The following is a 21,087-nucleotide window of genomic DNA, read 5'->3' as shown; positions in this document are numbered from 1 at the left end:
TTCCCTAGAGACTTTGGAGGCAACGTCGTCCTGTCCACCCTTGATCTCAGACTTTTGGACTCCAGAGCGGCTAGAGAATATATCTCTGTTGTTTTAAACCACCTGGTTTGTGGCAATTTGTTACAGCATCCCTGGGAAACTAAGACAGGTTCCATGCATTCCACATTTTGTTCCTTCTCCACTACCCAAATACTTCTGGTAAAACTGCAATAACACAAACTCACAATCTAAAATGCCCTCCAGCCACGCACCTGAAAGTGGAGGGTTGGTCAGCACCATGAACCGCAGAAAAGCCCCCAGAAACCCCACCCACTACAGATAGCTAGCCACCACCCACCCCAATATTTTAGTAGTTTATAAACAACAACCATTTTGTTTATCCCCCAATTTTGTGGGTCAGTAATTGGGGAAGGGATCCGCTGAGCAATTTATCTCTTCCATGTGGTATCTGTGAAGATCATTCAATGGCATCAAATGGTAGATGTTCTGGTTTGGGGGGATCTAAGGTGGGTGTGCTCACATTTCTGGTGCCTCGATGGTTGGGAGGCTGGATTCACCTAGGAACACTGGTCCGAGTGCTTCACCAGCATGTTCGGGTAGGAATGGGTAGACTTTCTACGCAGTGACTCTGACAGAGTATTCCAAGGGACCAGGTAGAAGCTTCAGCTGAAAAATCCAAACACTGACCTCCACTGCATGCTACGGGCCAAGCAAGTCGCAAGGCCGGCTCATGTTCAAGGGAAGGGGATCAGACCACATGTCCCTAAAGGAAGAAAGTCAAAGACTTTTTCAGGCATCTCTAAGCCACCACATTGTGGGCAACGGGAAAGTGATGTTTATCTTTTCACAATGGTCACCCTGGCTGTAGTGTCCAGGAAGGATGAAGAAGAAAGGAATTTGACTAGGGAGATCAGTTCAGAGCCTACTAGAAAAAGAAGTGCAAAAGTTTAAATGACACAGTGGTATCAATTGGAAGGGAAAACAGGGCATGAATCTGAGAGCTAGATTAGGAAGCACTAAAGAGTAAGAGTAAGAACATGGGCTCTGGGTTCACACAATCTCGTTCTTAATTCTTGTCCCACCACATACCAACTGTAAGAACTTCGGAAAATTATTTGTCTTCTCTGGGTCTCAGTTTTCTCATCTATAAAATAGGGCTAATAATTGTACTTACTTTACAAGTTTGTTGAGAGGACCAAAAGGGCAAATGCATTCAAAAAGCCCAGAACAGTTTCCACATATACTAAGAATACAGTAGATATTAGTTATTAAAAACAAAACATAAATAAAACTTTATAGGAGTTGAATTTTGTCTGAAACCCCAGGGCATGGCTAGGCAAAATAGGAATGTTTCCCTCTCTGTGTCTGTGTCCTGTTTGTCAGTGACATTGAGGAGGCATTTTACACACCCAGCTCGCAGCTGTGCCATGATTTAGGAGTTTGAATGCCCCCATAGCACCTAGACATGGTCACCTGTTAGGTTTATTTAATTCAATTCAAGTGAAGGAGAAGGAAGCAATTAAAAAATACACAGAGGTTTTTGAAGTATAGAGGAGTTAAAGGTGCTCTATAAAACGACCTAAGTCTTCATGACATTATTATAACTCATGTCTTTTCTGTTCTTCATCCTTTCAAACAACATTGATTTTGTGTGCACTCTCTTCCAGCCCCTATGTAAGGTTCTGGAGGACAGTGCAAAGAAGACACTGACCTTGTGTTTAACCCACAAATAAATGAGTGCAACGGAACGTCACAAGGGTTGGATCTTGGACGACAAGGAGACATTCCAAGCTGATGAGGATAGCCATGAGGCATGTCGGAGTTGGTATTTAGGACAGCGTCAGCATAGCAAGAATGTGGGATATAAGGGTCTTGGAAGAACAAGAGAAAACCGGAAGGGACAGCGTTCAGACCCATGACAGTGCCTACCAGTGCCTGGGCAAGGGAGCTTGGGGGTGTGTGGATTCTTTATCTGGGTCTTCAGGTGCCCTGCCACAGAAATACCTCAGAAGGCACCAGAATACTACCTGCCTATCTCTCTGTGGGAGCAGAGAAATAATATCAGTTTATTACCATTCCTAGGTTTTCTTCCAAGTGCTTGAAATGGCAGAAAACTGGTCAGCTAAACACCAAGGAGCCCGAGGTGGTCCCAAGACCCAGCTGGCTGATTCTATGCCTCAGGTCCCGAGACTGAGTTCCACAGTCTTGTCCCAACTCCTGGGCAGTGTAGAAGGAGAGGCAACCGTCACAGCCCACTGCTCCTCCTGCCTTCCTGTCTCCTCCGCAGGAGCCAGAAGATAGAAACCCCCACATTGGAGGCTGCCATGTGTTTACATGTGGCATTTCACCCCCACACACTCCCAGAGGGAAAACAGTATATCTTTATCTTTATCAGCCCAAAACCGCACAGCAAGAGCAAGGGCTCAGTCCAAATCATCATGAACATTCAGGTGTGGCACAACCTTCAGATGGAGAGTCCACACCTATGAGCTTCCAAGAGCTCAGCTCTAGTCCCGACACCAACAGCAGCCACACACGGAGCCAAACCCCGCCCCACCCTCACTCTCTTTGCTAACACCACAACCCCCTGAGCCCCAGCCCAGGCCTCCTCTGACCCAACACTAAAACTAAATAAAATAACTGAAATAACTCAAGCTCCAACTCCCACTCCAATCAAACCTACACTGCCCTCAGCCTTCACTGCAGCTCCAATTCCAACCTCACCCTAGGTCAAAGCACAGTCGGGAAGGAGTGATCTTTGGGGAGATAATCACCACTGCCCCACAATCTGGCGGCCTTTGCCGACAGCTGTCTGCAATTTGTAGCTTGAAACCTGCCTTGAACAATTGTCCTCTGGGTTTAAAATCTGATAGGAGACTATTGCCATTATTAAAGGATTTAATACTCAGAAATCTATTTGGAAGTTCATAGCTGAGAAATAGAGGCATTTTAGTTACTTCCTCTACAAATAACAGACTGGGATGAAAGTTCTTAAGAAACTCATCTTCCCCTACCCCTGGTCTGCCAGCAGTCATCAGGAAATGGGATTATCTTCAATATATAAATGATGAATAATTGCAAGCTTCTAAGAAGACAGAAGAATCCACAGAGAGAAGCTAGATTTTTAAAGAGACACCATCATGCTTCATTCTGACTTAGTATCCAGCCTCCTCCCAACCCTGGGAGGCTGGTGAGGGGTGCCAGGCCTGTGGTCTACAGGTACAGCGTTCACTCTGAGGTAGGGAAAGTGGGGTTCCAGGGCATGAGGCCAGAGGGAAGCCCCAGAATTGAGTTCTGCTGGAGAAGGCAGAGGTCAGTCTGGAAATGTGACTCCAAAATGAGCTGTCAGTCAAGGGGAAACAAGATAAATAACTGAGACTGAGATGCAAAGCCCAAGGGCTGGATGGCAGGAGCAGCGAAGGCCAGGACAAGCAACTGCAGGTTGGGGCAGGCAGACAGGGGGCCAGCAGGCTGAACTCACCCCAGGGTCCGAGGCCAGCACCCCAAGCAGCTTTTACACCCTTCCAACCTGGGTTTGCATGGAAGCGACAAATTCCTCTTTTAATAATTCGTTTTTTCTGATTCAAAAAAATTTGAAGAGAATTTAGAAAGTATAAAACGTGTAGAAACAAATTAAAATTAACCACAAACCTTTTGACTTGAGTCACGGCCATTTAAAGGGCTAAGATATTACTAGCACTTAATTATTTCAAGAATTTATCCTTTTACCCTCTAGGTTCAGTTCCTAACATCTAGAAGGGGGGAAAAAAAAGCTCTCCTCTTCCCTTTCTTTGCCCAAGAGGACAAAACCTGAAGAGAAACCAAGGCCAGATTCCATTTCCTGCGGTGCTGGGGGAGGCAACTGCCCATTCAGAAGCCTCGTGTCAGTCATTTCCTGTGTGCCACACCGTGCTAGGCTCAGGGTCACAGCACAGCAGATGCCATCCCTTCTCTGGAACGTCCACCTCTTGCAAAGGCTGCCAAGGGTGCCCCAGGCCAATCCCACAACATATCATTGACACACACTCGTGTGCATACACTCACATCCTCTGACACAATAGCACAATCACAAATACATTCAGTCACGCAGTCACTGACATACCCATATGCTCACATCACACCAACATACCCTTAGACATTCACATTCACACTCTCACACACACAGTCAGTGACAAACACACATGCCAGGCAGTTACCTGCTTTGTCCTTGGTACTCCCCAGCCCCTGGTGGAAAGTCAGTGGTGAAATTTACCACATATAATGTGATTAATTGCATTACATCTCTCCTTCAGCTCTGCCTCAGCCTGGGAACTTTCTAAGTTCATATCTGCAAGCCCATCTTCCCACACAGTACCTGGCACATAGTAGGTATTTAATAATGTTCACTGTGTGAATTTTGAATGCCATAACTAAGGACTTTGGCCCAAGGAGCAAGGTAATATCTCTCTCTCTCTCTCTCTCCTCTCTCTCTGTGGCTAGACTTGGAATGGCGGGGGAAAGAGAAATAAAAGAAAATGAAGGGAGCTCCACAGAAAAATACCAGTTTCTATGGCAAGGTTCCCTCCTCAGCTCTAGACTTGCCCCGGCCCCTGCCCTGGGGAAGACAGAGGCAGAGTGCACCCATGAGCCTTCCCTGCCAGTCCACGCATGTGCGTGAAACCCGTGACCTCGTGAGAAAAGGCAGAAGAGACAGTCAGTTTTGCATCATGGTCTCAGGGCTCCACTTGCCCAATCCCACTGTCTCCCCATTTCCTATGACAACGTTACTTCCCAATAGACCTTTGGTATACTTAATTCCAAAAGAAGAAGGAGAAGTGGGGAGGGAAAGGAAGAGGAGGAAGACGAGGAAAAAGGCTGCAACTCCTAAGTGTGTCCCATTGGTGACATCGCCACAGGCCTAGATCCGACCTTCAACTCCAAGGAGCCAGAAACTGATTGCTTGTCCTTCCAAAGGCTGAGCAGATCCCAGGAGACTGACATGCACTCCCTAGTTTCACACAGGATGGTGGACAAATGCAAGTGATTGATAAGCCTCAGAAGAGAAGAGAGAGCTTTACAAGACTTAACCTGATGAGACTTGACCAGACTTAAGGGGATGGGACTGGACAGGACGCGGCAGCCCAGGATGAATCCTGGAGCGTTCACTCCAGCATTTAGTAGGACAGACAACAAAAGAGCCCCAAAAGGATCAGACCAGTTTCTAGGGCTACTAAGGCCCCGCATAGTCACCCTTCTCTTGCTGGGTCAGCTTCTAGCCACACCCAGAGCCCAGAACAAAGGTCAGCATATCTACAGGGCCTCCCACCCTTTTCCCCATCACACTGGCCATACTACACACTGGCGGAAGGATAGTCCATCCTACACACACACACACACACACACACACACACACACACACACTGCATTGCTAAGGCACCGTGATTCCTTTGGCCTAACAATGGGGGTCAGGGCTGGGAGCTGGGGAGAAGGCTGCTATGGGGTCAGCTGGGGCTGTGCGACTTTCTGTGGTTAGAACTGCAGCTCTGAGCTCCTCCCCTAACAAAAGCCTGAGATTTGGGGGCAGAGGGGGAGGAGAGAAAATCTGGGGTGTTGTAAGGGCATTTTAGGTCCGGTTTGGCATCATCATCCCTCCCAGGCACTCCCACTGCACAAGCACAGCCCTGGAGATCTGGCTCCACAGTGCAATGCCTGGGGCTCACGGAGGCGGGAGACCAGGACCTGCCCGCCTGCCCTGCCAGCACAATACGCAAACACCGAGTGTCCTCTTTCCTTTCCGCAAGGCCAGCGGCAACTGCTGCAACCTTCTCCCCTTTGGGACAGCTTCCCTCACCACCAGGCTGCCTGCAGCCTGCTCTCCACCTACGGACCATTAGCATTTTTAAGGTTCTTATTCCTATACACATCCTGTCCTGGGATTGTCCTCTTCCTTGAGGCATTAGCACCTTCCACACACCTTTTATCACCCCACCCCAGCCTGCCTGGGGGCAGCCTTCAATCCACAAGTGTCAGGGGATGAGCCCGGAAGCCCGGTCACACCTCCCAGGTGTGTGTCACAGTCCATCCCCTTTCTGTCTGTGGCATGTCCTGCAGTCCTAACTCCCACCTCCCTCTCCTCCCCCTCCCACAGGAGGTGTTCCCATAATCAGTAGGCATCAGTCGACTCTAATCAACCCCCTGTTTTGACTATTTTAGCAGCAATAAAAGGGCCATAAAGAGAAAGTCAGCGGGCCCTCGAGGAGCAGGGTCCCCTTCACCGTGATATAATGAAAAACACCAAGTGCTTCCTCAGAGCCTGAAGTGACAGCCCTGGCAGCAGAGCTATTGGAGGAAGCCTAATTATGCTATAAATTAAAGGGCTTTTTTTTACCCAACATTATGACCTTTAATAAGATTGTTTTTACAACCAGCTGTCAATAAATCATGCAGGAGCACCAGTGAGAAGCATTCTCTGAGAACTTCTGCGAATTTCATTAGCTGTAGTTTATTTGGTTTTGGCGAGCTATGATGTTTTTTAAATCTCAAATTAAAGGCTCTGAACCATAAAAGCTAATTCAGAAAAGTTCCTGTTTCAGCCTCTGAAAACAAGCTTCCCTAATTGCAGAAATTAGCTGAGATGTGGCCAGGCCAGGAGGTCATTAGCTGGAAAGCAGTGACAAGTGGCTAGGACCTCACCAGACCTGGCAGCCACGAGCCCCCTAGGACCCGAAGGTGACAGTCCTGCAGGTCTGCAGGGGCCAGGCCTGGGAGGTCCTCGGCCTGAGGACTGCTGACCTCACGAGAGACAGGCCAGCTCAGCAACGGGGGCTGGCAGGGGCTAGTCCTGCCACGGCAGGGTCCCGAGGCCACCAGACTGGGGATCCCACAGAGCTGTTGAACCCGCTGATGGGGACTTTTCCCCACCCCAGCTTTCTCAGAGTTCAGTTCTCGTCTTCCTTTCAACACCATCACTGACTGCATTGGTGTTATAACTTCCCTGAAATACATGTGAGGAGATTGATGAAGAATAGGATATAAAAATGGCATATTCGGGGGCATCACTATGGCAAAGGGGCACCCTGAGTTGGAAGAGACATTGGTCAACAGAAGCAGAGAGGAGGACACGAGGTCTGTTGCCCACTTCTTAAGCAAGCAGGTGGACTGGGTTTAAATTCCAGCCCTACTATTAACTATGGAACCTGGGGAAAGCATAGTATACAGTTCAGATTGTGAAGCCAGACTGACCTTGTTCAAATACTGGCTTCAACACTTGCTAGCCAAGTGACCTTGAGGCAAGTTACTTTACCTTTCTGGGCCTCGGTGCCCTCATCTGTAAAATGAGGATGTTACCAGTATTCTCCCCTGAGGGTTCTGAGGAGAGAGGGCAGAGGCAGATAAATCATTTAGCACAGTGTGGTGTCTGTAAGCACTCCGTCAGTACCAGCTAGTAACAGTGCCAGTAAGAGGGAGAGTGATATTTCCTCTCTGGTCCTCAACTTCATTTTCTAAAGAGAGACTTGCACTAAACAACTTTTAAGGCCATGGTGTAAAAGTGATTCAGTGAGATGTCAGCTCTCTGCCTACGCCTTTCAAAGGCTTCCCACTGCGCACAGGCTGAAATCTAAGAAATTTGGGCACAGCCTGCATGTGGATCCCTGGGTGTCCCCTCAGGTCCGTCTCCTGCCAGTCACCACCCCACCACGTGACAGAACTTACATCCCTGATGGCCTCTGCCTCCGAGCCCAGGCCCACAGCCTCCCCTCTGCCTGGAATGCCCTCCAGAGCCTCTCTACCTGGGTAAGTCCTGCTCTTTGCAGACACCGAGAGTCACTTCCCCCAGGAAGCTTTCTAGTCCCTCCTCTCTGCCCCTCCACACCCTCCACAGGTGCTTCTGTAATACCTGCTACTTCCGATGCCAGAGACCTCGTCTTCCTTCACCGATGGCTTTGTCCAGCACGCTGCCCCTGCCAAAGCAGGCAGTAAAAACCATGTCTGTTTTGGCTTCCCAAGATCCCTAAACCTTAAAACCATCCTTGGTGTCTGTGCATAAAATATTTGTCAAAGGAATGTTAAACATGGCATCCAGAGACATACCTAGAATAATTATATGCAGAAGTAGAATAAGTTACCTTGTAAACAGATATTTAATTTGTAACTAGGAGTTGGATTCCTTTATTTTACTGAAGTGATTATATTTGATTGTCAGAAAATGAAACTGTTAATACATCTTACCACAGACTCGCCATCCAACCTTCATCTCCTTTACCTCAGAGAATGAGGAGGAGAGAGGGAATGAAGAAGGGGCTGAGTAGGTTGAGGCTGGCTCAGGAAAGATCGCCTTAGGCGACCCAGAGAAACGGAGGCTAGGACCCAGGAGGGTCCAACTCCTCTCCTCCACACTCCCCCACCTGCCCAACTTCCACAACTCTCCCGGGGCAGGAACATCAGTGGTTCTAAAATTTCCGAATGAAAACCATTCGTGAAGTCGTGCGTGGGAAATGAAATGCCAGCACATGGGCGTCAGTGACTGTGAAGAAATCAGGGCATCTACACTCACCTGGCCTTCCTTCGGCTTGCCTCATTAATCAGCTCCCCAGGTCATTGGGGTGTCTCGCCTCAGGCTCACAGGTCTGGTTTTTGTATAATACACATTCCCCCCAGTTTTTATTTCATCTGCTTTTTTCAAGCAGCCTTTCCATTATTTCTGAACATTTGAGATTTTTTTTTAAATGTAAATTACAGACGCCTGTGGATTGACGTAATGTGCAAAGAAGGCGGCTGTTTTCCCTCCCTCCGAACAGGGAACATAGTTTTTAAAACTAATAAACCCCTTAAACCTCATGAAGCCCATTTCAACCTTTTAAAGTAGCTATTTTCAGAAAGGAAAAGGGGAAAAGAAGAAGCAGGGAAATGGGTTTTGGGAAATGTCTTGGCAGAAGCGGGAATGGTCCCAGCCTGTGCCGATGGAGCCTGTCTCTTCCCTTATGTTCAAGGTCAAAGACCATGGAGAGCCTGGGAGGGGAAGGTCCACAGCACGGGGATGAGCCTCAAAAGTCCTGGTAGGGAGTCAAGACTGAACAGATACAGGAGATGGGAATTTTCTGGTACAGCAGGGTTCTGGAGAAGGTGAGCGCAAAGGGATCAAGAGGGAAGTAGGAGGGATTGGTTTTGACAACCAGTCTGGGACAGTGTGCGGGAGGGCACTGGTAGGAGCAAAGGGTCAGGAAATTAGCTGGGAAGCATGCTCAGCATTGTCCGCCTTCTCTAGCAATAGGAACTGAATGGGCGGGAGACCAGGAGTTGGGGATTGTGGACTATGGGGAGATCTGAAATAGCACCATGAGGAGCCCTAGGGAGATAACAAAAGCCACCCGTGAAGACTGATCTGACGTTTAACAAGTGCGAGACCCTCCTGCTTTTGGACACCCACAGAGTAGGATCCCACCCAGAAATCCTTAGAGACAGAGTCAAGGGTCACTTTTCTCTTCCCAGAAGGCGCTGTCTGACTGTCTACTCAGGCCCTGAGTCCTGTTCTGCCTGCAGCCCTGAACCAAACGCCTGGCAGAGACTCACAGAAGGCATCTAGGAATATTTACAGGATGAATAAAAGGACTCGTATATAAATGGACCAACGAATGAATGAAACTCTTATCTTGTGAGCAGCTGTATTCCTTCTGAGAGGAAGGATGAGTGGCTCTTCTCCATCCACACCAAGATTGCAGCCTCCCCCCACCAAAGCCCACCATGGACAGTTGCACAGGTACGAGAAATCCAAATATAGATTTTTTTTCTTCCATAGTGGCTTGTCATTCAGAAAGCAAAATATTCTAATAATCATTAAATGTCTTTCTTGATCTATGTCTCTCTTCTGGGTTGAACAGGTTGGGATTTGAAAGTCAGAGAAGGTGAAAGGGACAGCAAAGTCTATTTGGAAGTGTTCAGTAAGAGCCTCACGTGAGACACCTGACATTTTCCATGTGGGCTGCTGACCCTTGCTGTTTAGAAGCCTCAGAAGGCAGACAGCCAACCCAGCCACCTGAGGACAGTGCCAGCTCTTTCGATTTCTGGGGTAGAAACAGGTCTTCAGAGTTTCTCAATTTGCCTTCCAGGCTCCAGAGAGATTCCTAGCAACTCAGCCAGTGCTTCCCCTTTATGGGGTTTGAAAATCATTTCTGGTTTGAAAATAGTATCTCCAGTGCCTCCACTTCCCAATCCGCTGAAGAAGCTTAAAAATGTATCAAATTTAGCCCTTCCCTACCACGCCCACATCAAAGGACACTGCTAGGGAGCTCCTCCTTCCAGGCAGTTACAATGGAATGGAGGGGGCGGGTGAAGATGGAGACCCCGAGAACAGAAAGAGAGTCCTTGAATCCACCAATGTCCCTTCCTCAGCTGAAGCCAGGGAGATGTGGCTGGGTTGCCAGTCAAAAGGCAAATGCCATTGCCCCTTGCCATTTGAACAGGCCAGAAAAAGCATGTGCTTCACCATTGTCATTCTACTCTGGTTTATAATTCAGGGATCAGAGGACAAGGCTTCATACAGTTAAGAATCTCAAGCTAAAACTCTTCAAGCTAAATGTAGAATTACTTTAAAAAAAAAAGTGCAACTGCTTATCAACTTTATTCACCTCCCATTTAGAAGTGAAAAATGCTCCGGAGGGAAGTTTCCTGAGCAAAGGCCAGAATTTCCCATGCACTTCTCACAAGCAGGGCTCACTGGCGTGTTCCGGGAGAAATGAAACCCAGAAGACCCACCCAGCAAGCCTTTGGGGCAAAAAGGCGTCCCAGCCAGATTTAAAACTCCACTTCAGGACTTTTTGCTGCTGGGGTGGGTTGGAGAAATGTCAGCGGGCAGGAAGACGGCGCATCTGGGATGTGGCTCTGTCCCCTTTCTGGCTGGTATAACTCAATATGCACGTCAGATCTTTCTTCCTCTCCTTTTTCTTTTTATGGCCAAGATTTATCTGGCTTCCATTCATTTTTTTTAAAGTCTAGGGTGAATATGATTGTTAAGTTCTATCCGTTTACATTTGTGTAAATTAAAAGCCATATTTCACTACTGGGCAGATCTCCTGTCTGCCTGAAAGGTACAAATGGTGAAACTAAGCATTGTGATCCCCGACACCGATCACCCCACTCACCCAGGAGATACTGACAGACAAGGATCCTGTGATTTTCCTCACTAAAGCTATATCCCCGCTGTGCCTTTATAAAATCTGGTTCTGGAAAAGTCGGCGCCAAGATGCTCAAACTGAAAGTAGACTTTTGGATTAATTTAGCCAATCGTGTTCCGACTGTGGCAACAAGAGGCTATTATATATGCCTTTTTTGCAGCAAGCAAATTGGTTTGTAAAATTGATAGAGCCATATTAACTCCTAAAGGGATTTGGGAAGAAAGTGAGTAGACCCCTGTGGAAACCGTGATCTCTTGCTTGTTTCGGTCAGGGACTGACATCAGTTCTGACGATAAGAGAATGCCTTTTTCATGGGAGTCTACACTTGGAATTTGCTCTTAAGTTAAAAGCAAGAGCAATGTAATAAATGTTTGGTAACAACCCCCCACATACTTAGATTTATTGGCTAGTTAAATCTTTAATGGTTAAAGTTAAAAACCTTTTATTTCAATGGCCTGGGGATTTGCACAGCTGGAAGGTTGTATTTTAATATATTCAAATTGGAATGGAAAAGCCGAAGTGACCAGGACACTGACTTTCCTTCCTGGACACTCCCAAGCTGGTAGAGAGCAGACAGCGGCCACGGCTCTGCCCCGGGCCCTCCCTCCTCACCCCAAGCCAAGCGCAAAGGGAGAAGTGGAGGAGTGGGGAAGGAAGCCAGCTTCAGGAGTTCCTTTGCTACTTCCACTCACTTGCTCTCGTTCTCCACCCAAGTAGTTGAAAAATCAAGGAGCATCTACACTCAGGTTCTGCCACCCAAGTGACTCATCTTGGCTGGGCCACCCTTTGTCAGCTTCACCCTTCTGGACATTACATGGCCTGGTGGCCTGGACTGGAAAAGTCGCATGGAACAGCAGTGGAAGAGGGTCTGGGGTAATAGAGGGTCTGGGGTAACAGCTGATAATGTGCTGAAGGAAGATAGGGGAGACTGGAAGACTACCAAGGCATAATGGAAGTACAGAATTTGAGATAAAAGATCAGAATGATGGAAGTCACAAGGGGCAGTGCTCACAACCTCTAACCAAATGCTTACTCTGTGCCAGGTCATTTCAAATTGCTTTCTGTGAATTAGTTCAGGGATCCTCCTATTTGGTAGCTTATTCTTCTCTCTACAGATAAGGAAACAGAGATATATAGAGGATAAGGAACTTGCCCAAGGTCGTATGGCTAAAAGGAGATGGAGCCAGGATTCAAGCGTAGGCAATCTGACCCAAGAGTCTACATCTTAATGGAGCCTCCCAAGAATTGGGTATGGGAGCACCCAAGGTCCTGGAAATTAAGGGACAGGAGTTGTAGAGCCACCGGTAAAGCAAAACCAGCAAGGGCATCTCCATCGCTCTCAGGAAACATGAGCATGAGGAAATTCTCCTCATGCACATCCCACAAATGTACACTGCCACTTCAACCCAGCAGTTTCTCGTGAACCTTAGCACTCAGAAACACATTCAGAAAAAGATACATTAATCCCTCATCCACCCACTTCATAGGCATGTGCTTCCGAAGCACACAACCATCATGGCACCAATGCTTTCACAAAGAGGCACCAACGCTCAGATTTGCATCTCGGCACCACACAAGCACACAAATGCGTACATACATACACATACATTTGTGCACGCCAAGGGGCACGCCAAATGCAGTTATAACTTGAGGAGTCCTTGGAACTCAGCCATGCCATTATTTTTCAAATGTCAACTGCTGTCTGTCCTGCTGACAATCACACACCTGGCTAAGGTTGGATCCTGAAGGATGAGGGATAATGAATATGCATCAGATAGCCAAGAATACAAGATGGTCCAAAGGCCTCCAGGATAAAGTAGTAATAAATAGGATCATCTACCCACCACTTCCAATCCCCTATTCTAAGAGCTCTGAGCTTTCACCTCGAGAGAGGTCATCTGGTTTTGCTAGTAACCTTTGCCAGAGCAAGATCAAAGGTCAAACCTGGGTCTTTGGTCACCAACAGCTATCTCAGCACCCACCAGGAAGGCTGTGGGCACAGGAGCTCGGGTCATTCTTGTTAAGAAAACTTGATTGTTGCGTCCCTGGGAGGGAAGACTCTTGGTGGAAAATGCCAGGTTCCCAGTGACTTTTCTAGTTCTGAAACGCTAATATTTCTCAGATGGGGGCTCACATATTTTTACAGGGTTTTCCATTTCAAGGCCATTTTGGTTTTTTATGGGGTTTGATGTTCTCTGAACAAACATAGGTTTAATAATTGACAGCGTGCCAGGCTGCCCACTTTGGCACTTGTAAGCCTGTCAAACGGGACAGAGAAGCCGCTCAGCTCATATGGCCCGAAAAGCCGGGACATTCTACTCCCTGGCACAGAGACCTTGCCAATTGCAGGAAGTTGGGAAATAAAAGAAATGTTTCAAATAAAAAGATGTCAATTTAACAGGGACCTGGAAACAGATGTTCCTCGCAGAGCCCCAGAGCCGCCCACCCGCCCGCCCATCCATCCTCCGGGTTTTCAAAGTCACTTCTTGTCAGGTGCCCTGGTTAAGAGGGAGAATTAATGAGCTGTGCTCCATTTTACGGCTGCCGTCTGATGTGGCAGCCCTGTGCGGAGCAGCGCTGGGCGCACTGGCCAGCCTGGCCCCCAGCCCTTCCTCCAGCAGCTCAGTCTGGATCAAAGAGGAGAGCAGCTCAGCTTTTATAGCAAAATGATTAAAACCACGTGGGGCTTGTTTCCTCACACGTGACCTCCCGACAAAGTGCAGAGGGGGAAGCAGAGGAAAGGTGAATCCAGGGGTCTCCAGGCTCAGGGAAGAGTAGGACCCCAGATGCAGACACCATAGAAAATAAGCACAGACAAGCGTATGCGCGTGTGCGCACGCTCAAGCAGTGCCTTTTCCCTGAAAGTTGAAACCTAGCCCAAGAATGAGCACCTGGAGAGCATAATTAGCCAGGTTAGCTAGGACCACATAGCAATAGATGGTAGATAGATGATAGATAGATAGATAGATAGATAGATAGATAGATAGATAGAAAGTTAGTTATTTGATTACTCCTGGTCGTTGTAGAAAACTTCAACTGCATTGTATGACAAACTAAATCTCAAATGTCCCTACTGCACCTGGACAAATAATTCCTCATCCATCTGTTGTCTTTGGCAATTCTACCACACCTGAAAATCACAGTGCACTGGTGGTGAGCGACCTCACTCTGATCCCCCCTCCCCCCCCCCGCCCGTGATTCCCATCGCCCCCCCCCCCCACCCTGGCATTCACGTGTAATCTCCTTCTCCCCCAGTGAGGACTGGATTTGGTGACTTGTTTCTAGCGAAAGCCATGAAGCAGAGGTCATGAGACATCACTTCTTAGATTCAGTTATTCAAAGACAATGGCTTTCTTCTCGGATACACTCTGTCTTGTTCTTGAGGAAGCCACCTTCCACGTTGTAAGCTGTACCACGAGAGACCCACAGGGCAAAGAACTGAGAGAGAACCCCCATCAGCAGCCGGTGAGGAACTGAGCCCTACCAACAGCCACATGGGTGAGTTTAGAAGCAGATGCTCCCCAGTCAAGCCTTGAGATACGTGCAGCACCGGTCAAGGCCATGACTACAGCCACCTGAGAAATCTAAGCTATGCCCAGACCCCTGACCAACAACTACTGTGGGATGCTAAGTTTTGGGGAGTGTGTCAGGCAGCCATAGATAACTCATACACCTACACGCCTGAAAATCACAGCTCCTTCGGCCTTTTTCCTTCTCCTGAGATATCCCTGTGCACCCAGGTATAATTTCCAGCAATCTTTAAGAAAGGCTTCTACCTCAGCCCCACTGTACCTCTCTGAGCTCATCCCAGCCACCCTGGCCCCCTTGCTGCGCCCGACCACACCAGGTATGCGGCCACCTCAGGGCCTTTGCACTTCCCCGGGGCTTCCTTCCTCCTTCAAGTCTTGGCTTGAGCATCGCCTACTCAGCAAGGCTTTTCCCAACAGCCCTGCTTGGAAAGGAAATCCCTTCTCCTCCACCCTGGTGCTCCCTATTTCCCTGTCCTGCTTAGTTTTTGGCCATAGCCTTTATTATCATCTAGCTTACAACATATCTTATTGATTTGCTTTCTTATTTGACCCCTCCCCCAGACCAAAGGGCAGGATTTAAGGATTTTTGTCTATTTTGTTCACTGCTCCATTCCCAGAGTCCAGCCTGGAACATTGTAGGCATCCAACAAGTATTCACTAAATACACTAACAAGGGGATTTATAGATCTCCCATTTTCTAAATACTTATTGTTACATATCAAATACATGCTGTCGTTAATCCTCATAACAACGCTACAAGGTTGACCTTGCTTCTCCTTTTACAGAATTTAAACCCTGAGACCAGGGAATGCTCTGTTATTTGAGGTCCCACAGCTGATACACACAAGTGCTGGGATTTGAGACTCCTACATTCTTTTTTTTTAATTAAACGTATTGGCGTGACATTGGTTCATTACATTATATAATTCTCGGGTGTACAAGATCACAATTCGACATCTGTGTACCCACATCCTTATCTCTACACTTGTTCCATTGCATTGGGTAATTCTTTACAGTTAGAGTACTTTCCAAAGCAATGATTTCATCTAACTTTAACAATAACCCTGTGAAAGGTGAATTGTAATTATTATCTCCATTTTGACAGAGATAGGAATCAAAGCTCAGAGAGGTGAAGGCATTTGCTCAGGCTGACACAGCTGGTAAACAGCAGGGCCAGAATTTCTTTGGTTCACTCAACAGGCACTGACTGAACAACCCTCAGATACCAGACACCATGAATAATAGAACACGGGGCCCCCCTCAAGTCCTTGGGGTCTCCACTCTCCCCAGTCCTTGGGGCTTCGCATTGGCCAGTGCCACATGCTGAGTGCTCTTCAGGTTAAATGTGGATCTCGTAAACGTTACCTTGTGCAGGCCAGACATGGCTTGAGAGAGGCTGATCTTAAGGGAGATGACAAGCAAGGGCTGAGATCTTTGGGAAGGGACCCAGAAGCAATTACAGAGAAAGGGACTTTTTAAAGATGGAGCCAGAAGATGCATTAAGCAAAAGAAGGTTAAAGTATCAGAGCTTTTTAAAACCCGCTTTCATCCCCAAGCCTCACTCCCATCCCCCCCAACCCAGGCAACCATCTTAATGAGCTGGATGTGTATGTATCTTTGGGGCTGTTGGTGCTTTTGCAAAGTACTTTCAGTTTATGCAGATGGCATTATGTTGTCGTTCTTTTGTTTTTTACTTTTCTACTCAGCACTATGTTTCAGAGGACCATGCATGTTACTAAGTGTACACATAATCTGTTGCTTCTACCTGTTACATAGTACTGCCACATCCAACCCACCACTCCTCTGGGGATGACACCCCAATGCTCACCCCCACCCCCGCAGTGCTGCCATGCCTACCTCCGCATCCCTCCTGTGCGGGGGTGGGTGGGACTGCTGCTATGAGGGGTATAAATAGTCTCAATTCAGTAGTGCCTGCTTCCTACCTGCTGCACTCCCGCCAGCAGAGCATGCACATCATTACACCTTCACATCCCAGCCAGCACTCGGTGTGGTCCAGCTTTCTAATGTCTGCCCCTCCAATAGCTGTAAAGTGATATCTCATTATTTCTTTAATTTACACCTCTCTGATTGTTAATTTACATCTTTCTGGTTATGACAGATTATTCAGCATATGCAGCAACGCTTCCTAATGCTTGTTGGTGTTCAGGTTCTTTTGAGTGAGCTAATCAGACTTAAAGTGAAGAGAGAAGATTAGTGCACTCAATTCACCCAGATTCCTAAAAAAGGGGGCAAGAGTTGGGAGTTCCCAGCATAGGACCAGGGATGCTTGAGCAATAACACCCCCAAGGGGAAAAGGCTTCAGGGCAAACAGTTGGGGCCTGAATTACGGGGGGTTTTTTTGAAAACCAATTTTTATTTCCCCCAAATACAGGACAGAATATGGAAAACAGATGACTCAGAAGTGGAAAATGGAGTTAGCCAGAAAGATAGAAGCTGGGTTCAACCTGTCAAAACGTATTTCCTGGAAACTTAAATAAATTGGATTCTACTAAAAGGAAGAATTTCTAGTCTTAAAAAGACACAAGAGACTGGAGAGGCAAGCCAAAGTGAAGGGAAAATATTCATAGAACATACATGGCAAAAGACTCAGATCCAGAATATATAAAGAACTTCTTCAAATTGATAAGAAAAAGATAAAATATCCTATAGAAATAATAAGCAAAAGACTTGAACAAGCACTTCACCAAAGAGGCCAGTAACCAGATGAAAACATGCTCAACTTCTTCGGTGATCAGAACTACAAACTGAAGCATCGGAGCGATAACCCTGCACTCCCACCAGAAAGGCCAAAATGAAGAAGGCATGCAGCACAAAATGTTGAGTGGAATGTAAACTGACACATCCTCTTTGGAAAGCTATTCAATGACATCTTCTAAAGCTGCCCTTAGGGTAAGCATGCCCTTTGACCCAGCGACTCCATCCCAGGCATATACCCAACAGAAGTGCATTCACCAAAACAGATGTACGAGAGTGTTCACAGCATCCCTTACACAGAGACTCATCAATGATAGAATATCATTGTATCAATATGTTTGTGGTATGGGCACGTAAGGAAATACTACACAGCAACGAAAATGAAAGAACTACTACTTCACAAAACAACAGAGTGAATGTCACAAACATGATGGTAAGCAGAAAGTAGTCAGATACAAGAGTACTTGTACCTACTTGTACCCATCGGTATAAACTACACAAACAGGCGGAATTAATCTGTGGTTAAGTCAGGACAGTGATTCGCCCTGAGCACACATCACCTGGGAGGGGTATGGGGCGCGGGGCTTCTGGAGGCAGGAAACGCTCTGTTTCTTGATCAGGGTGGGTGCTGGGTACATGGATGCTGGTTCACTCGGAAATGTCACCAAGCTATGCGCCTGTGCTTTGTGTTCTTTTATGGATATATTTCATGCTTCAATAAAAAGTTCACAAAGTATGTCCGGAGCACCTATCGCCTCTCCTCAGCCCCACACTGACAAATACAGGGAGGGGGGAGGTTGCCTGGGCAGGGGAACGGCCTACAGGATCATGGCGCATGTTCAGGAACAGCGGCTCGTTCTCCTTGCTGTATGAGCAGAGACCAGGCAAGCGCACAGCCAGTAAATACACGCCTCCTGAGGTTTCAGAGAACAAGACAGGGGTGCCTCCAATGTGGGTAAGGCTTTTCTGAGAACCCAGCCCTTCTATGTGGAATCTACAATACAAACGAACAAACAAAACAAACAAACTCACAGACACAGAGAATACTTTGATGGTTGCCAGATGGGAGTGGGGTTAGTGGGGATGGAAAAGGGAAAGGGACTAAGATACACCGATCACCAATGATAAGAACAGTCCCGGGGGTGTAACGTACAGCATAGGGAACATGGTCAATGATCCTGGAATAACTAAGCATGGTGTCAGGTGGGCACAAGGCTTTCTAATCACTATGTGGTGCACCCAGAACTAATACAATATTGTGTGTCTACTGTTACTGAAAAATTAAAAATTACATTTCAAAAAAGGGACCCAGCACTCATGCATTTTATCCTGCTCAGTGCCCTTTGCAGCTGACTGAACTGAGATCCCTAAAGGCAGTGTGACTTGCCCAAGACGACACTGCTACTAAAGGCCAGAGCTAGATCTCGTCCTCCGGTCCCCTGGCTCAAGGATCTTTCCCTCAGGCAACAAGACCAGCTCTAGCTGAGCTGGAGCAATCAGGGGAGGCTCCTTGGAGGAGCAACAAATTCCCTGGGAAGTTGAAGGATGGAGGCGATTCATGAGCAGACAATGGAGGAAGCCAGAGCATATGCTATGGCAAGAAAACACCCGGACCAGGAGCTTACCAGTGAAAGGGGAACTCGCTTCCCGCAAAGGGGCTGTCGGAGGTCGTCTCCGGAGACCGGCAGAAAGACCGGCCAGGGAAGTGCAAGGGCACGCCCCCCACCCCGCCCTCTCTCTCCTGTCCCTCCCTTAAAGCCCTTAGGAGCCTGTCCTCCCAACAGCTCTCCGTGCTCCCAGATTTATTTTGCTTTCTTTCGCTAAATCAAACTTTATCAGACAGTTTTACTGTCAGCCGTTAAACCAAAATGTGTTTGTGCAACAGTAAACACCTTGTTACTGCAGGGAAGGATTACATAAACAACAGCAGAGACAGGCCTGACTCACTGTACCCAGGAGCCCCCGGGAGCTGAGTGGCCCTCCTGCGGACTGAGCGGAACCCTTCAGGGCACCCCGGAGACCGAGGGCGAGGGGACAGCCTACACTCCGGCCTGGGGCACTTGCTTTCACCAGAATGGAATGACAGCCAAGCATTCCTCCTGTCAGAGGCCTGGGTGTCCTCTAAAAAGTTCCGGAGGGATACACCGACCCTCACCACGGTGCTGGGGGAGGGGCCAGATGGGAGGGAGCAGGAAATGCTGGGCAAGGGTGGGATGGGTCTGCATTAGAATCTGCTGAAATAGGGCAGGCTGAGAGCCCGATAGGGGTGGGGAAACCGGTGAAGAAGGAGTAAAGAGAGGAGAGGGCTAGAGTCAGGTTGAGGAGACAAGAAGGAGAGAAAGATTGTGGCAGTAGGGCTGACTGCTTGGGCCTGAATTGTTCATCAAGGAGTAGAGAGAATGAAGCCCCTTCTGAGGTGGACGGGAGCGTGGAGGTGTAGACCTGCCTGGGATGGGTGGCAGGTGGATAATAGGGCAGGCTGAGAGCCCGATAGGGGTGGGTTGGCCAGGGGCAGGACCCAGTGGGCGAGTAAGCCAGCTAGGCTGCCCCTGGCACAGGGTGTGCCCCAGGTTTCCAGGTCTGAAGCCCCCTCCCAGGGCACCCTTCTCCCTCCTCTCGTCCACACTCAGGGCTCCCTCCTCAGGGCTGCTTGCGGAGCCAGAGAGCCATTTGGCACAAGCTGGCCTGGGGAGCTTGAACGATGGGATCCAAGAACGGAACACAGGAGAGAGCCGGAGACAGATGAGCAGTTTACATTTTTTTCCCTACTGGGCACTGGGCGCCGTGCTGGGAGCTCCAGTACCACCAACACTGTTTTATTCTGAGTTTGAGTCTCACACCCACACTTTGGAATGGGAATTATTATCCTACACACCACACTGCCTGTTCGCATTCTCTTATTCCTCCTACACTACTCTGCTCACCTAATAAGTGCTCATTTTATTGAGCACTTATTAGGGGGAAGGTACTCTGGCTGTAGTTTTTCATTTAATCCTCACATCCACTTTAGGAGGCAGGGACTTTTATTGAGCTCTTTCACAAATGAGAAAAGCAAGACTTGGAGAAGTGGGGTCCCTTGGTGGGGGTCACACAGCTGGTAAATGGCCGAGTCAGAACTGGAGCTCAGCTCTGTCCAAGGCCAAAGCCCATGCTCTTCCCATCTGTGTCTGTGCTAAGCAGAGGGTCTGGGAGAAGGGGCAGCATCGTTGAGGGGAAAGAGAGGTGCAGAACGTGGCACACTCACGGAAGGGCTTGCCCAGGATGTGGGGCATGCAGAGGCCTCCAACTGAATAGAGAACAACCATGGCCCACTCATGGCCACACAGAGTGGGCACTCCTGGGCTGGCATGGCCCTACATGTCTTCCTCAGAGACTAGGACACACGCTCCAGAGCCCTGGAAGCCACTGGCCACACCAGGGTGGGAGTCTGGAGGGCACTAGCCTGTTTCCTGAGGTCCAGGTCCAGGAACATTTTAACCCTACAGGCTGTATCTCTCACTTCCCTCCAAGGTCCAGATCCCAAGCATCCCCTCAGTCCTGCCTTTGACCTTCCCCCCAGGTATTTATCTCTCTATCACTCCCCCCTCACTATCCTATCCCCCTACCCTCTACCACCCATCAGCCAGGCCGTAGCCCTGGAGCCTGAGGCTACACAAGAGAGACCTAACACCTGAGGTTATGGTGACCTCAGA

The sequence above is a fragment of the Phyllostomus hastatus genome, unplaced genomic scaffold, assembly GCF_019186645.2.
Source record: "Phyllostomus hastatus isolate PE091 unplaced genomic scaffold, TTU_PhHast_1.1 phas_scaffold_78, whole genome shotgun sequence".
Lineage (NCBI taxonomy): Eukaryota > Metazoa > Chordata > Mammalia > Chiroptera > Phyllostomidae > Phyllostomus > Phyllostomus hastatus.
This window is presented reverse-complemented; position numbering follows the sequence as displayed.